The sequence below is a fragment of the Henckelia pumila genome, chromosome 4 (genome assembly GCF_033568475.1).
Source record: "Henckelia pumila isolate YLH828 chromosome 4, ASM3356847v2, whole genome shotgun sequence".
NCBI classification, from domain to species: Eukaryota; Viridiplantae; Streptophyta; class Magnoliopsida; order Lamiales; family Gesneriaceae; genus Henckelia; species Henckelia pumila.
In genome coordinates this window covers 196,812,379-196,829,104 of record NC_133123.1, presented here as the reverse complement: position 1 = coordinate 196,829,104, position 16,726 = coordinate 196,812,379, and the positions used below count along the sequence as shown (strand labels likewise).

At 42.3% G+C, this 16,726-nt stretch overlaps 14 non-coding genes and 1 pseudogene across 14 annotated transcripts; all 15 read left to right on the top strand.

Moving 5' to 3' along the window:
• Window positions 1–267: 267 nt before the first annotated feature.
• Window positions 268–386, top strand: LOC140869530 (5S ribosomal RNA; annotated as a pseudogene).
• Window positions 387–787: 401 nt separating this feature from the next.
• LOC140868554 (5S ribosomal RNA) lies at window positions 788–906 on the top strand. Its single transcript, XR_012145966.1, has one exon. It is a non-coding gene; the product is annotated as a 5S ribosomal RNA (ribosomal RNA).
• A 400-nt stretch (window positions 907–1,306) lies between these two features.
• Window positions 1,307–1,425, top strand: LOC140868540 (5S ribosomal RNA). Its single transcript, XR_012145953.1, has one exon. It is a non-coding gene; the product is annotated as a 5S ribosomal RNA (ribosomal RNA).
• A 398-nt stretch (window positions 1,426–1,823) lies between these two features.
• Window positions 1,824–1,942, top strand: LOC140870360 (5S ribosomal RNA). Its single transcript, XR_012147324.1, has one exon. It is a non-coding gene; the product is annotated as a 5S ribosomal RNA (ribosomal RNA).
• A 9,291-nt stretch (window positions 1,943–11,233) lies between these two features.
• On the top strand, window positions 11,234–11,352 carry LOC140868971 (5S ribosomal RNA). The gene has a single exon (XR_012146366.1). It is a non-coding gene; the product is annotated as a 5S ribosomal RNA (ribosomal RNA).
• Window positions 11,353–11,753: 401 nt separating this feature from the next.
• LOC140867870 (5S ribosomal RNA) lies at window positions 11,754–11,872 on the top strand. Its single transcript, XR_012145310.1, has one exon. It is a non-coding gene; the product is annotated as a 5S ribosomal RNA (ribosomal RNA).
• A 400-nt stretch (window positions 11,873–12,272) lies between these two features.
• LOC140870409 (5S ribosomal RNA) lies at window positions 12,273–12,391 on the top strand. The gene has a single exon (XR_012147372.1). It is a non-coding gene; the product is annotated as a 5S ribosomal RNA (ribosomal RNA).
• A 398-nt stretch (window positions 12,392–12,789) lies between these two features.
• On the top strand, window positions 12,790–12,908 carry LOC140869085 (5S ribosomal RNA). Its single transcript, XR_012146477.1, has one exon. It is a non-coding gene; the product is annotated as a 5S ribosomal RNA (ribosomal RNA).
• A 399-nt stretch (window positions 12,909–13,307) lies between these two features.
• LOC140868145 (5S ribosomal RNA) lies at window positions 13,308–13,426 on the top strand. Its single transcript, XR_012145576.1, has one exon. It is a non-coding gene; the product is annotated as a 5S ribosomal RNA (ribosomal RNA).
• Window positions 13,427–13,826: 400 nt separating this feature from the next.
• On the top strand, window positions 13,827–13,945 carry LOC140870511 (5S ribosomal RNA). Its single transcript, XR_012147469.1, has one exon. It is a non-coding gene; the product is annotated as a 5S ribosomal RNA (ribosomal RNA).
• A 399-nt stretch (window positions 13,946–14,344) lies between these two features.
• On the top strand, window positions 14,345–14,463 carry LOC140868849 (5S ribosomal RNA). Its single transcript, XR_012146249.1, has one exon. It is a non-coding gene; the product is annotated as a 5S ribosomal RNA (ribosomal RNA).
• A 402-nt stretch (window positions 14,464–14,865) lies between these two features.
• Window positions 14,866–14,984, top strand: LOC140868323 (5S ribosomal RNA). Its single transcript, XR_012145747.1, has one exon. It is a non-coding gene; the product is annotated as a 5S ribosomal RNA (ribosomal RNA).
• A 401-nt stretch (window positions 14,985–15,385) lies between these two features.
• LOC140869226 (5S ribosomal RNA) lies at window positions 15,386–15,503 on the top strand. The gene has a single exon (XR_012146611.1). It is a non-coding gene; the product is annotated as a 5S ribosomal RNA (ribosomal RNA).
• Window positions 15,504–15,903: 400 nt separating this feature from the next.
• On the top strand, window positions 15,904–16,022 carry LOC140868218 (5S ribosomal RNA). Its single transcript, XR_012145645.1, has one exon. It is a non-coding gene; the product is annotated as a 5S ribosomal RNA (ribosomal RNA).
• A 401-nt stretch (window positions 16,023–16,423) lies between these two features.
• On the top strand, window positions 16,424–16,542 carry LOC140868086 (5S ribosomal RNA). Its single transcript, XR_012145520.1, has one exon. It is a non-coding gene; the product is annotated as a 5S ribosomal RNA (ribosomal RNA).
• Window positions 16,543–16,726: the final 184 nt, after the last annotated feature.

Sequence of the window (16,726 nt, the reverse complement as noted above, 5' to 3'; positions counted from 1 at the left end):
GCGATCTGGGTGACGTGGGCCGCTTCGGTGGGTCCCAGCGTGACATACGGGAAAAATGCCCCAAAAGACCATCTCCGTTTTGGAATTTGAGCGTCTCCATCTCTTTAACCTAGATACGCACTATAGGTATCGAGTGGAGCTTTGCGTGAGCAGGCTGAAGCTCCAGTAACTCTCAGCCGATCGAAAGTTATGTCAGTTTGGAACTGCAGCTCCTGTTCCTTCGATCCGCAATTCGAGAGACAAAAAATAAATAATTCATTCAATATTGGGTGCGTTCATACCAGCACTAATGCACCGTATCCCATCAGAACTCCGAAGTTATGCGTGCTTGGGCAACAGCAGTACTAGGATAGGTGACCCCTTGAGAAGTCCTCGTGTTGCACCCCTTTTTTAATTAATTTCTTTTTTTCTTACTCGTACATCTTGTTCTTCCGATTCCTCTCCGTCCTATTTCCGACTCTTTCAGTCCAATCCACGGATAGAAAAGATGCAATAGACTGAATCACACGACGTGAACGTGCGATCTGAGTGACGCGGGCCACTTTGGTGGGTCCCAGCGCATCCTATGGGAAAAATGCCCCCAAAGACCATCTTCGGGTTTGAATTTGAGCTTTTCCGTCTCTTAGACCGAGATACGCACTGTAGGTATCGAGAAGAGCTGCGCGTGAGCAGGTTGAAGCTCCCGTAACTCTCAGCAGATCAAAAGTTATGTCCGTTGGAAAATGCAGCTCCTGTTCCTCCGATCCGCAATTCGAGAGACAAAAAAATAAAGAATTCATTCACTGTTGGGTGCGATCATACCAGTACTAATGCACCGGATCGCATCAGAACTCCAAAGTTAAGCGTGCTTGGGAGAGAGCAGTACGAGGATGGGTGACCCCCTGGGAAGTTCTCGTGTTGCACCCCTTTTTCATTAATTTCTTTTTTTCTTACTCGTACTTCTTATTTTTCCGATTACTCGCCGTCCTATTACTGACTCTTTCAGTCCAATACGCGGATAGAAAAGATGCAATAGACTTATTCACACGACGTGAACGTGCGATCTGGGTGACGCAGGCCGCTTCAGTGGGTCCCAGTGCGCCCTACGGGAAAAACGCCCCGAAAGACCATCTCCGGGTTGTAATTTGAGCTTCTCCGTCTCTTAGACCGAGATACTTGCAGTAGGTATCAAGAGGAGTTTCGTGTGAACAGGCTGAAGCTCCCGTAACTCTTAGCCGATCGAAAGTTATGTCCGTTTGAAACTGCAGCTCCTGTTCCTCCGATCCGCAATTCGAGAGACAAAAAAATAAAGAATTCATTCACTGTTGTGTGCGATCATACCAGCACTAATGCACCGGATCCCATCAGAACTCCGAAGCTAAGCGTGCTTGGGCGAGAGCAGTACTAGGATGGGTGACCCCCTTGGAAGTCCTCGTGTTGCACCCCTTTTTCATTAATTTATTTTTTTCTTACTCGTACTTCTTATTTTTCCGATTCCTCGTCGTCCTATTTCCGAATCTTTCAGTCCAATCCACGGATAGAAAAGATGCAATAGACTTAATCACACGACGTGAACGTGCGATCTGGGTGATGCAGGATGCTTCAGTGAGTCCCAGCGTGCCCTACGGAAAAACGCCCCGAAAGACCATCTTCGGGTTGTAATTTGAGCATCTCCGTCTCTTAGACCGAGATACTTGCTGTAGGTATCTAGAGGAGCTTCGTGTGAACAGGCTGAAGCTCCCGTAACTCTTAGCCGATCGAAAGTTATGTCCGTTTGAAACTGCAGCTCCTGTTCCTCCGATCCGCAATTCGAGAGACAAAACAATAAAAATTCATTCACTATTGGATGCGATCTTACCAGCACTAATGCACCGGATCCCATTTGAACTCCGAAGTTAAGAGTGCTTGGTCGAGAGCAGTACTAGGATGGGTGACCCCCTGGGAAGTCCTCGTGTTGCACCCCTTTTTTATTAATTTCTTTTTTTCTTACTCGTACTTCTAATTCTTTCGATTCCTCTCCGTCCTATTTCCGACTCTTTCAGTCCAATCCGCGGATAGAAAAGATACAATAGACTGAATCATACGATGTGAACGTGCGATCTGGGTGACGCGGGCCGCTTTGGTGGGTCCCAGCACGACATGCGGGAAAAATGCCCCAAAAGACAATCTCCGTTTTGGAATTTGAGCGTCTCCGTCTCTTTAACCTAGATACGCACTATGAAAGAGTGGGTGCCCGGTGAGCCAACTTGTGGCTATGGGCTTTTATGACTCTATGTATAAACAATCTTTTGTTTAATATAATTTACACTTTTATAATGGCATTTACTTTATCTTTTATCATATTATTATGTTGTGACATACTATAAGATGTTTAGATGAAGACCTTGAATATACTATAGTGTATGTAAGATTTGGTGGCACATGGGGATGGCTATCATGAAACACATCTTATAGTCACTGTATATTCTTAACAGTTCCTAGTCGATTGAGCCGTCCGTTAATAAGGATAAGGATCGCTCGAGATTGAGACTAACATTTACGATGCCGAGTACCACGTTTCATTGGTATGGAACATAGAGATGTTCAAAGCATGCAAATGGATATTCATACGATGAATGATCGAACTACCCTATCCGGACTTTCCAAGTGGTTATCACTTATCGAGTGGATAAAGTCCGCGGTTTTGGGGTTACACCATTAGTCCTTACTACTTGAAACATCATTGAGACTCTATATGCTAGTACTGTACTTTGACTCGTTTACCGACTCTATTGGGGTCATCAGGTATCGGGATTGGGTACAGTTACGACACATATAGGAGTCAATGCTTTGTTGTCAAGGATTCACCACATACTTGCTAGTGTGGATATCATATGCAATCTGAGGAGATATTAGTGTGAGGAATCTCTGGCCAGAGTACATGATGTGTTTTTAAGAAATGGTTTCTTAGTAGCACATGCGATGTCACTATTTGATCTTCAAGATGCATTGCATAGTTATCGAATCTCGAACGACTCTCGATTTACCAATGGTTGTTGATTCGATCGGGATATATGGATGAAGGGACCGTATTGTACGCTAACCAAAATCTATTGGTTCTTGCAGGCACTATCAGTGATACCTAGGAAATCATGGGGCGATGTTGCTAGGCGCTCTTACCATGATTCGATGGGCAAGTCGGAAATTGTTGTTTCGAGTCACAAGGAGTTGTGAGCCCACGGCTAGCTGTATCCCTGAACCATTGAGGGTCACACAAGTAATGGATTTCTAATTCCCGTTGAAATAGTTAAATTTAAAGAGTTAAATTTAATGAACAAAGAAGTAGGACTTCTTATATCAGAGTAGAAGAGTAAGATTTCCTAAAATGACATAGGGATGGACATTTTTGGAAATCACTAAATTCGGATTCAGAAAATTTATCTTGACTTTAAAAGATGCAGAAATGGTTTCTGTGCACATTGGTGAAATTGGTTTATCAATCTGAGTCACGATGAATTTTATATTAATTTCTGAATATGCAGGCTTTGCTTGTCAGGCATTAACTTATGACTAATGGGCCCTAAGCTGTTATCAGCCCATATTATAAATAAGTTATTGCAGTGCAGAAATTAGACACAAGTCTCATAATTTTCGAACACTAGGGTTTTGAGACCTAGAGTGGCCGCCCCCCTCTCTGTGTTTTTCTCTCTGAAATCCAGTCTGTGAATTTCGAATTTGCAGTCTGGTTTAACGGATCAAATTCGTTAATTCTCTTCGTAGAAACTTCTGATAGATTTTCTAGTGCAATCTATCAGAGGGATTCGAATTCTGTTCGTGGACCTGATTGAAGAATTGTTCGTCCATCAGTTCCTGGGATATACAACAAGAGCAGAGTTATCTGTTGGTGTCCATAATCTCGTTTCGAGATTCAAGGTAAAAATTTAATTGTTATTTAATTTTTACACGCACAATTTAATCGTAAAGTTTTGATACCCATGATATGGAATCGTTCCATATAAAATTTTAAAACTTCCGCTGCACCGGGTATCAATTCTGATTGATCTGAACACCGTTTTCCAACATTGGTATCAGAGCCAGGTTGCTCAGATCAAGCGATTAAATTAATCGATTGTAAAAAATTTTTAAGCCTTGGTTTTTTGAAACAAAAGGATTTTAAAAATTTAAAATTAATGGGCAAACCCGGGGCAGCGAACGTCGCTGCCCAAGGGCAGCAATTGGATCGCTGCCCAGGGCAGCGACGAGCTGCTCGGACCGAGCCCCTTTTGGGGCGCGGGCTGCCCGGGATCGTCCCGGGCGGCCCGGGAAAATTAATTTTTATTTTTAATTAAAATTTTAATATGTTAAAATTCTATTTTTGGTCCGATCGAAAATTGTTTTTGATTGGTCCACGAGGCGTCGAATCGAATTGTTCGAGTCCGAAAATTTTAAAATTGATTTTTGGATAAATTTGAATTTTTGGAAAATTTATAGATTTTATCCGTTAAATCAGATTTTATGAAATTGATTATTTTTGGTACAATTGATGATAAGATATGATCTTATGAAAATATTGAGTAAAATATGATTTTATGTATAAAATTGGATTTTATATGTAAAATATGATTTTATTTGATAAAAAGGTAAAATATGATTTTGTATGTAAAATAAGATTTTATATATGGAATATGATTTTATCCTTTTTAATTTAATTGCCATTGCATGTTATCCAATAAATTAATTTTGAATTAAATATTATTGGATAAGGATGATCGATTGCCATGACCAATATTATAGGTGTATGTTAGGTTGTTTACATTTGACTTTATTATTCATTGTTGGGTTTTATTAATGGGCCTGGTTTATGGCCCAAATTTGATTTTATCATTTGAAATAAAAGTGGGCCTGGTTTATGGCCCGTTCCCACCCCTACAATGTATTCCTTTATTTGTCATAGTAATTTATTGTAAATTCACTAGAAATAGTGGGAGTTTTTGAAGATGGAGGTGGGACCAGCAAGCAATGATAAAGACTGAAGAAATGTAAATTGGAAGCACAATGTAATAGGATTGCATTGCATACTTGCATATCACCTAGGATTAGACTTAGACTCGTGATTGGCAACCACGGGTCGATTAGTAATGGAATCGATCATCCTAAAATATAATATATGATATTATCGTTGTATGCATGTTTAGACTAAATTGTATGAATCCCGCAAGCATACAAATTTTAAATGATGAGACAAATTTTCAAAAATTAAAAATCCCTCATTTTAAATATGATTTAAAATTTATATCAAGATTAATAAAAGGGAATTTAAATATTGTTTAAATTTTCCTACCTTCCATCAACGATCAATGTATGAGATGCTACCCACGGATATGGTCCGGCTCATATTATTGGGGGGGCCCGTTCGTCGGAAAGCTGTACATTGGATCGACAAATGTTGTAAGTTGGGTGGAACTCCCATGGGATCGGCTCATATTATTGGGGGATCCACATGGTGACCGTCCATCACAACTTAATATTGATGGGTCATCTTGACATGTCACAATAAACGGCGTCATATTATTGGGCCCTTATTGGACATGAGGTAAATACATGGGGGTTACTTTGGAAGTAATTGGGCTCTACCTTTTGAAAATTATGGTTGGCTGATATTATTCGGGACTATGCTTTGTCAATCGGACTCCATGTTCCCACTAAATAAAATGTTTCTCGTTTTCACTAGAGGGTAGTGAAATCGTCAAAATAGTGGGAGTGTGATTCATAAAATAAAATTCGCCATATTTTATGTCTTAGTAAATTATTAAACAAATCATCGATTATTGTCTGTTTCATCTCAGTATTTCATTACAATGAATTCGTAATCCACATGTTTCAATTCTCGAACAAAAAAAACTTTTTGGAGCAATCAATACAGGATGGTTCCATAAGTTAAGATTGTCCTGAGTTCGGAAAAGATTTTCTAAGTGTTAGAAAAGGCTTCTCCGAAAATAGCCTCGGCTGATGTAACTGCCGAAAGGTTGGCCGAACTAGAGAAATGGTTGGACCATGATCTCAAGGCCAAATGTTACATGCAAAATTCGACAAGTCTAAACAAGTTTGCCATTACTGCAAGAAACCCGGTCATTGGAAACGTAAATGCAAGGAATACCTCGAGCAGTTGAGAACTGCAAAGGGTATGTTTTACATTGAAATAAATGTTTTACTTAATACTACTTCTTGGGTATTGGATACCAGATATAGATCTCATATTTGCAATGAGTTGCAAATGATGACAAGAAGTCGTAAGCTAAGGATGGGTGAGACCCAGCTAAGGCTCGGGAATGGTTCTAGAGTCGAAGCCAAAGCTATAGGAGACATTTATTTAATTTTGCAAAACAATTTTAAGTTATTTTTTAGAGATGTTTTGTATGTTCCGGATTTGGTCAAAAACATTATTTCTATTTCTATGCTTGATAGAGATGGTTATTCTTGCAATTTTGTGAATGGGATTTGCAATATTTACAAGAATGAATGTTTGATTGGAAATGGACAACTTGAAAACAATCTATATAACTTAAAATGAAAAGACGTTTCAATGAATTATGTCGATAAACCGGTAACAACAAATAAAAAGAAAAACGATAGTCAAAACCCGGTAAATCTTTGGCATGCTAGGATAGGTCATATTTCCTCAAGGAGGATGAACAAGCTAGTGGGAGAGGGCATGTTTGATATGTCTGATATTAACTCTCTACCTACTTGTGAATCCTGCCTGAAAGGAAAAATGACTAAATCTCCATTCAAGGGGAAACTTGAGCGTAGTAAAAATCTGTTGGATTTGATCCATACAGATGTTTGTGGTCCATTTAGAATTGGTACTCAATTTGGCCACACCTACTTCATTACCTTTACTGATGATTATTCAAGGTATGGGTATTTATATTTAATGAAATATAAGTCTGAAGCATTTGAAAAGTTCAAAGAATTCAAGGATGAAGTAGAAAACAAACTAGGTAAGAGGATTAAAGCACTTCGATCGGATCGAGGTGGAGAATACTTGAGTACCGAGTTTTTGAGCTATCTAAAAGAGAATGGGATTCTCTCTCAGTGGACTCCTCCTATGACACCTCAGCTTAATGGTGTTTCGGAGCGTCGCAATCGAACTTTGTTGGACATGATTCGATCTATGATGAGCTTCACTGAGCTCCCATCTTCGTTTTGGGGCTATGCTCTTGAAACGGCGGTATTGTTGTTGAACAACGTTCACACTAAAGCAGTGAACAAAACACCATACGAGTTATGGAATGGCAAAGCTCCTAAGTATTCGTACTTGAAGATTTGGGGATGTCCTGCTTACGTGAAGCAGACAGTGGGAGATAAGTTGGATAGTCGATCCACCTTATGTTATTTTTTAGGGTATCCGAAGAATTCAATCGGATATTATTTCTATCATCCTACTGAAACAAAAGTGTTTGTTTCAAGGAATGCCACCTTCTTGGAGAAGGAGTTCTTATTGGATAAGAAAGGCAAGATGATGGAACTCGAAGAAATTCGAGAAGAACCCGAGATACAAAATAATGATCCTACACCTCAGGAACCATTGATTGACACGCCTATTACTAGAATATCCGAGAGGACGTCTAGGCCTCCTATTAGATATGGTTTTCTTCTTGAAGGGGATCAAAGTGAACCCGACATTGGATGTGATCCAAGAAACTTCAAGGAAGCAATTTCTGATGCAGATTCGAATTTATGGCTTGAAGCTATGCAGTCGGAAATAGATTCGATGCATACAAACCAAGTTTGGACTTTAGTAGATCCTCCCGATGGAATTGTTCCAATAGGGTGTAAATGGATCAATAAGAGAAAACTTGGGCCTGATGAAAAGGTACTGACCTACAAGGCACGATTGGTGGCAAAAGGTTATACTCAAAGACAAGGAGTTGACTATGATGAAACTTTTTCACCAGTCGCAATGTTCAAGTCCATAAGAATTCTTATTGCTATAGCAGCATGGTATGACTATGAGATATGGCAAATGGATGTGAAGACTGCATTTCTTAATGGAAACATTAAGGAATAAATCTATATGATGCAGCCCGAGGGATTCACATCCATGGGAAGCGAGCATAAGGTATGCAAGCTTCAGAGATCGATCTATGGTCTCAAACAAGCATCAAGAAGTTGGAACCAGAAATTTGATGAAACAATAAAGGATTTTGGTTTCATCAAGAACCCGGAGGAACCGTGCGTGTACAAGAAAGTAGTTAAGGATGCTGTGACATTCTTAGTACTTTATGTTGATGACATCTTACTCATTGGGAATGATGTAGGGATGTTGCAGTCAACAAAGATATGGTTATCAGGTAGATTCTCGATGAAGGATTTGGGTGAGGCGTCCTATATTCTAGGGATACAGATCTATAGAGATAGATCTAAGAGAATGATAGGACTTACTCAAGCTACCTACATCGACACTATATTGAAAAGGTTTTCAATGGATGAGTCCAAGAGAGGACATCTACCTATGTGTCATGGAGTCTCTCTATCCAAGTCTATGTGTCCCAAGACTGATGAAGAGATAGAGAAAATGACACATGTACCATATGCGTCAGCCATAGGTAGTATCATGTATGGGATGATATCTACCAGACCGGATGTAGCATTTGCTCTGAGTGTCACGAGCAGATATCAAGCCAATCCCGGTCAAATGCATTGGAAAGCCGTGAAGGACATTCTTAAGTACTTACGAAGGACTAAGAATATGTTCATGGTATATGGAGGAAGAGAACTGAAATTGGAAGGCTACACCGACTCTAGCTTCCAAAGTGACGTGGATGACTCGAAGTCAACCTCTGGATTTGTGTTCATGCTCAATGGCGGTGCTGTCTCTTGGAAGAGTTCCAAGCAGGACACCACAGCGGATTCCACCACTGAGGCAGAATACATTGCGACATCAGCTGCTGCTAAAGAGGCCGTTTGGATGAGGAATTTCGTCCAAGAGTTGGGAGTTATTCCTGAAGCTGTTGGTCCAGTCCCGGTGTACTGTGACAACACGGGTGCCGTTGCTCAGGCAAAGGAACCAAGGTCTCATCAAAGATCCAAACACGTACTGAGGAAATACCACATCATCCGGGAGATCGTGGAAAGAGGAGACATCACTGTCGAGAGAGTGGCCTCTGCAGACAATATCGCTGATCCACTTACTAAGCCCTTGCCATGACCATTATTTGACAAACATCGCGAAGCAATGGGACTACGTAGTATGACTAGTTGGCTTTAGGGAAAGTGGGAGATTGAAAGAGTGGGTGCCCGGTGAGCCAACTTGTGGCTAAGGGATTTTATGACTCTATGTATAAACAATCTTTTGTTTAATATAATTTACACTTTTATAATGGCATTTACTTTATCTTTTATCATATTATTATGTTGTGACATACTATAAGATGTTTAGATGAAGACCTTGAATATACTATAGTTTATGTAAGATGTGGTGGCACATGGGGATGGCTATCATGAAACACATCTTATAGTCACTGTATATTCTAAACAGTTCCTAGTCGATTGAGCCGTCCGTTAATAAGGATAAGGATCGCTCGAGATTGAGACTAGCATTTGCGATGCCGAGTACCATGTTTAATTGGTATGGAACATAGAGATGTTCAAAGCATGCAAATGGATATTCATACGATGAATGATCGAACTACCCTATCCGGACTTTCCAAGTGGTTATCACTTATCGAGTGGATAAAGTCCGCGGTTTTGGTTGTACACCATTAGTCCTTACTACTTGAAACATCATTGAGACTCTATATGCTAGTACTGTACTTTGACTCATTTACCGACTCTATTGGGGTCATCAGGTGTCGGGATTGGGTACAGTTACGACACATATAGGAGTCGATGCTTTGTTGTCAAGGATTCACCACATACTTGCTAGTGTGGATATCCTATGCAATCTGAGGAGATATTAGTGTGAGGAATCTCTGGCCAGAGTACATGATGTGTTTTTAAGAAATGGTTTCTTAGTAGCACATGCGATGTCACTATTTGATCTTCAAGATGCATTGCATAGTTATCGAATCTCGAACGACTCTCGATTTACCAATGGTTGTTGATTCGATCGGGATATATGGATGAAGGAACCGTACTGTACGCTAACCAAAATCTATTGGTTCTTGCAGGCACTATCAGTGATACCTAGGGAATCATGGGGCGATGTTGCTAGGCGCTCTTACCATGATTCGATGGGCAAGTCGGAAATTGTTGTTCCGAGTCACAAGGAGTTGTGAGCCCACGGCTAGCTGTATCCCTGAACCATTGAGGGTCACACAAGTAATGGATTTCTAATTCCCGTTGAGATAGTTAAATTTAAAGAGTTAAATTTAATGAACAAAGAAGTAGGACTTCTTATATCAGAGTAGAAGAGTAAGATTTCCTAAAATGACATAGGGATGGGCATTTTTGGAAATCACTAAATTCGGATTCAGAAAATTTATCTTGACTTTAAAAGATGCAGAAATGGTTTCTGTGCACATTGGTGAAATTGGTTTATCAATCTGAGTCACGATGAATTTTATATTAATTTCTAAATATGCAGGCTTTGCTTGTCAGGCTTTAACTTATGACTAATGGGCCCTAAGCTGTTATCAGCCCATATTATAAATAAGTTATTGCAGTGCAGAAATTAGACACAAGTCTCATAATTTTCGAACACTAGGGTTTTGAGACCTAGAGTGGCCGCCCCCTCTCTGTGTTTTTCTCTCTGAAATCCAGTCTGTGAATTTCGAATTTGCAGTCTGGTTTAACGGATCAAATTCGTTAATTCTCTTCGTAGAAACTTCTGATAGATTTTCTAGTGCAATCTATCAGAGTGATTCGAATTCTGTTCGTGGACCTAATTGAAGAATTGTTCGTCCATCAGTTCCTGGGATATACAACAAGAGCAGAGTTATCTGTTGGTGTCCATAATCTCGTTTCGAGATTCAAGGTAAAAATTTAATTGTTATTTAATTTTTACACGCACAATTTAATCGTAAAGTTTTGATACCCATGATATGGAATCGTTCCATATAAAATTTTAAAACTTCCGCTGCACCGAGTATCAATTCTGATTGATCTGAATACCGTTTTCCAACACACTATAGGTATCGAGTGGAGCTTCGCGTGAGCAAGCTGAAGCTCCAGTAACTCTCAGCCGATCGAAAGTTATGTCCGTTTGAAACTGCAGCTCCTGTTCCTCCGATCCGCAATTCGAAAGAAAAAAATAAAGAATTCATTCACTGATGGCTGCGATCATACCAGCACTAATGCACCGGATCCCATCAGAACTCCGAAGTTATGCGTGCTATGGCAAGAGCAGTACTAGGATGGGTGACCCCCTGGAAAGTCCTCGTGTTGCACCCCTTTTTTAATTAGTTTCTTTTTTTCTTACTCGTACATCTTGTTCTTCCGATTCCTCTCTGTCCTATTTCCGACTCTTTCTGTCCAATCCACGGATAGAAAAGATGCAATAGACTAAATCACATGACGTGAACGTGCGATCTGGGTGACGCGGGCCACTTCGGTGGGTCCCAGCGCATCCTACGGGAAAAATGCCCCCAAAGACCATCTCTGGGTTTGAATTTGAGCTTCTCCGTCTCTTAGACCGAGATACGCGCTGTAGGTATCGAGAAGAGCTTCGCGTGAGCAGGCTGAAGCTCCCGTAACTCTCAGCAGGTCGAAAGTTATGTCCGTTTGAAACTGCAGCTCCTGTTCCTCCGATCCGCAATTCGAGAGACAAAAAAATAAAGAATTCATTCACTGTTGGGTGTGATCATACCAGTACTAATGCACCGGATCCCATCAGAACTCCGAAGTTAAGCGTGCTTGGGTGAGAGCAGTACTACGATGGCTGACCCCCTGGGAAGTCCTCGTGTTGCACTCCTTTTTCATTAATTTCTTTTTTTCTTACTCGTACTTCTTATTTTTCCGATTCCCCGCCGTCCTATTACCGACTCTTTCAGTCCAATCCGCGGATAGAAAAGATGCAATAGACTTAATCACATGACGTGAACGTTCGATCTGGGTTACGTAGGCCGCTTCAGTGGGTCCCAGCGCGTCCTACGGGAAAAACGCCCCGAAAGACCATCTTTGGGTTGTAATTTGAGCGTCTCCATCTCTTAGACCGAGATACTTGCTGTAGGTATCAAGAGGAGCTTCGTGTGAATAGGCTGAAGCTCCCGTAACTCTTAGCCGATCGAAAGTTATGTCCGTTTGAAACTGCAGATCCTGTTCCTCCGATCCGCAATTCGAGAGACAAAAAATAAAGAATTCATATCTATGTTGGGTGCGATTATACCAGCACTAATGCACAGGATCCCATCAGAACTCCGAAGTTAAGCGTGCTTGGGCGAGAGCAGTACTAGTATGGGTGACCCCCTGGGAAGTCCTCGTGTTGCACCTCTTTTTCATTAATTTCTTTTTTTCTTACTCGTACTTCTTGTTTTTCCGATTCTTCCCCGTCCTATTACCGACTCTTTCAGTCCAATCCGCGGATAGAAAAGATGCAATAGACTTAATCACACGATGTGAACGTGCGATCTGGGTGACGCAGGCCGCTTCAGTGGGTCCCAGCGCGCCCTACGGGAAAAACGCCCGAAAGACCATCTCCGGGTTGTAATTTGAGCGTCTCCATCTCTTAGACCGAGATACTTGCTGTAGGTATCAAGAGGAGCTTCGTGTGAACAGGCTGAAGCTCCGTAACTCTTAGCCGATCGAAAGTTATGTCCGTTTGAAACTGCAGTTCCTGTTCCTCCGATCCGCAATTCTAGAGACAAAAAAATAAAGAATTTATTCACTATTGGGTGCGATCATACCAGCACTAATGCACCGGATCCCATCAGAACTCCGAAGTTAAGCGTGCTTGTGCGAGAGCAGTACTCGGATGGGTGACCCCCTGGGAAGTCCTCGTGTTGCACCCCTTTTTCATTAATTTCTTTTTTTCTTACTCGTACTTCTTGTTTTTCCGATTCCTCGCCATCCTATTACCGACTCTTTCAGTCCAATCCGCGGATAGAAAAGATGTAATATTCTTAATCACACGACGTGAACGTGGGATCTGGGTGACGCAGGCCGCTTCAGCGAGTCCCAGCGCGCCCTACGGGAAAAACGCCCCCAAAGACCGTCTCCGAGTTATAATTTGAGCGTCTCCGTCTCTTAGACCGAGATACTTGTTGTAGGTATCGAGAGGAGCTTCGTGTGAACAGGCTGAAACTCCCGTAACTCTTAACCGATCGAAAGTTATGTCCGTTTGAAACTGCAGCTCCTGTTCCTCCGATCCGCAATTCGAGAGACAAAACAATAAAAATTCATTCACTATTGGGTGCGAACATACCAGCACTAATGCACCGGATCCCATCAGAACTCCGAAGTTAAGCGTGCTTGGGCGAGAGCAGTACTAGAATGGGTGACCCCCTGGGAAGTCCTCGTGTTGCACCCCTTTTTCATTAATTTCTTTTTTTCTTACTCGTACTTCTTGTTTTTCCGATTCCTCGCCGTCCTATTTCCGACTATTTCAGTCCAATCCGCGGATATAAAAGATGCAATAGACTGAATCATACGATGTGAACGTGCGATCTGGGTGACACGGGCCACTTTGGTGGGTCCCAGTGCGACATACGGGAAAAATGCCCCAAAATACCATCTCCGTTTTGGAATTTGAGCGTCTCCGTCTCTTTAACCTAGATACGCACTATAGGTATCGAGTGGACCTTCGCGTGAGCAGGCTGAAGCTCCAGTAACTCTCAGCCGATCGAAAGTTATGTCCGTTTGAAACTGCAGCTCCTGTTCCTCCGATCCGCAATTCGAAAGACAAAAAAATAAAGAATTCATTCACTATTGGGTGCGATCATACCAGCACTAATGCACCGGATCCCATCAGAACTCCGAAGTTATGCGTGCTTGGGCAAGAGCAGTACTAGGATGGGTGACCCCCTGGAAAGTTCTCGTGTTGCACCCCTTTTTTAATTAGTTTCTTTTTTTCTTACTCGTACATCTTGTTCTTCCGATTCCTCTCCATCCTATTTCCGACTCTTTCAGTCCAATTCACGGATATAAAAGATGCAATAGACTTAATCACACGACGTGAATGTGCGATCTGGGTGACGCGGGCCACTTCGGTGGGTCCCAGCGCGTCCTACGGGAAAAAAGCCCCCAAAGACCATCTCCGGGTTTGAATTTGAGCTTCTCCGTCTCTTAGACCGAGATACTTACTGTAAGTATCAAGAGAAGCTTCGTGTGAACAGGCTGAGGCTCCGTAACTCTTAGCCGATCGAAAGTTATGTCCGTTTGAAACTGCAGCTCCTGTTCCTCCGATCCGCAATTCGAGAGACAAAAAATAAAGAATTCATTCACTGTTGGGTGCGATCATACCAGCACTAATGCACCAGATCCCATCAGAACTCCGAAATTAAGAGTTCTTGGGTAAGAGCAGTACTAGGATGGGTGACCCCCTGGGAAGTCCTCGTGTTGCACCTTTTTTTTCATTAATTTCTTTTTTTTCTTACTCGTACTTCTTGTTCTTTCGATTCCTCGCCGTCCTATTTCCGACTCTTGCAGGCCAATCCGCGGATAGAAAAGATGCAATAAACTTAATCATTTGATGTGAACGTGCGATCTGGGTGACGCAGGCCGCTTCGGTGGGTCCCAGCGCGACATACGGGAAAAATTCCCCGAAAGACCATCTTCGTTTTGGAATTTTAGAGTCTCCATCTCTTTAGCCGAGATACGCACTATAGGTATCGAGTGGAGCTTCGCGTGAGCAGGCTGAAGCTCCAGTAACTCTCAGCCGATCGAAAGTTATGTCCGTTCGAAACTGCAGCTCCTGTTCCTCCGATCCGCAATTCGAGAGACAAAAAAATAAAGAATTCATTCACTGTTCGGTGCGATCATACCAGCACTAATGCACCGGATCCCATCAGAACTCCAAAGTTATGCGTGCTTGGGCAAGAGCAGTACTAGGATGGGTGACCCCCTGGGAAGTCCTCGTGTTGCACCCTTTTTTTTATTAGTTTCTTTTTTTCTTACTCGTACATCTTGTTCTTTCGATTCCTCTCCGTCCTATTTCCGACTCTTTCAGTCCAATCCGCGGATAGAAAAGATGCAATAGACAGAATCACAGGACGTGAACGTCCGATCTGTGTGACTCGGGCCACTTCGGTGGGTCCCAGCACGCCCTACGTGAAAAATGCCCCCAAAGACAATCCCCGGGTTTGAATTTGAGCTTCTCCGTCTCTTAGACCAACATACGCGTTGTAGGTATCGAGAAGAGCTTCGTGTGAGCAAGCTGAAGCTCCCGTAACTCTCAGCAGATCGAAAGTTATGTCCGTTTGAAACTGCAGCTCCTTTTCCTCCTATCCGCAATTTGAGAGACAAAACAATAAAATATTCATTCATTGTTGGGTGCGATCATACCAGCACTAATGCACCGGATCCCATCAGAACTCCGAAGTTATGGTGCTTGGGCGATAGCAGTACTTGGATGGGTGACCCCCTGGGATGTCCTCGTGTTGCATCCCTTTTTCATTAATTTCTTTTTTTCTTACTCGTACTTCTAATTCTTTCGATTCCTCTCCGTCCTATTTCCGACTCTTTCAATCCAATCCGCGGATAGAAAAGATGAAATAGACTGAATCATACGATGTGAACGTGAGATCTGGGTGACGCGGGCCACTTCGGTGGGTTCCAGCGCGACATACGGGAAAAATGCCCCGAAAGACCATCTCCATATTGGAATTTGAGCGTCTCCGTCTCTTTAACCTAGATACGCACTATAGGTATCGAGTGGAGCTTCGCGTGAGCAGGCTGAAGCTCCAGTAACTCTCAGCTGATCGAAAGTTATGTCCGTTTGAAACTGCAGCTCCTATTCCTCCGATCCGCAATTCGAGAGACAAAAAAATAAAGAATTCATTCACTATTGGGTGCGATCATACCAGCACTAATGCACCGGATTCCATCAAAACTCCGAAGTTATGCGTGCTTGGGCAAGAGCAGTACTAGGATGGGTGACCCCCTCGGAAGTCCTAGTGTTGCACCCCTTTTTTAATTAGTTTCTTTTTTTCTTACTCGTACATCTTGTTCTTCCGATTCCTCTCCGTCCTATTTCCGACTCTTTCAGTCCAATCCACGTATAGAAAAGATGCAATAGACTGAATCACATGACGTGAACGTGCGATCTGGGTCACGCGGGCCACTTCGGTGGGTCCCAGCGCGCCCTACGAGAAAAATGCCCCCAAAGACCATCTCCGGGTTTGAATTTGAGCTTATCCGTCTCTTAGACCGAGATACGCGCTGTAGGTATCGAGAAGAGCTTCACGTGAGCAGGCTGAAGCTCCCGTAACTCTCAGCAGATCGAAAGTTATGTCCGTTTGAAACTGCAGCTCCTGTTCCTTCGATCCGCAATTCGAGAGACAAAAAAATAAAGAATTCATTCACTATTGGGTGCGATCATACCAGTACTAATGCACTGGATCCCATCAGAACTCCGAAGTTAAGCGTGCTTGTGCGAGAGCAGTACTTGGATAGGTGACCCCCTGGGAAGTCCTCGTGTTGCACCCCTTTTTCATTAATTTCTTTTTTTTTTACTCGTACTTCTTGTTTTTCCGATTCCTCGCCGTCCTATTACCGACTCTTTCAGTCCAATCCGCGGATAGAAAAGATGCAATAGACTTAATCACACGACGTGAACGTGCGATCTGGGTGATGCAGGTCACTTCAGCGGGTCCCAGCGTGCCCTACGGGA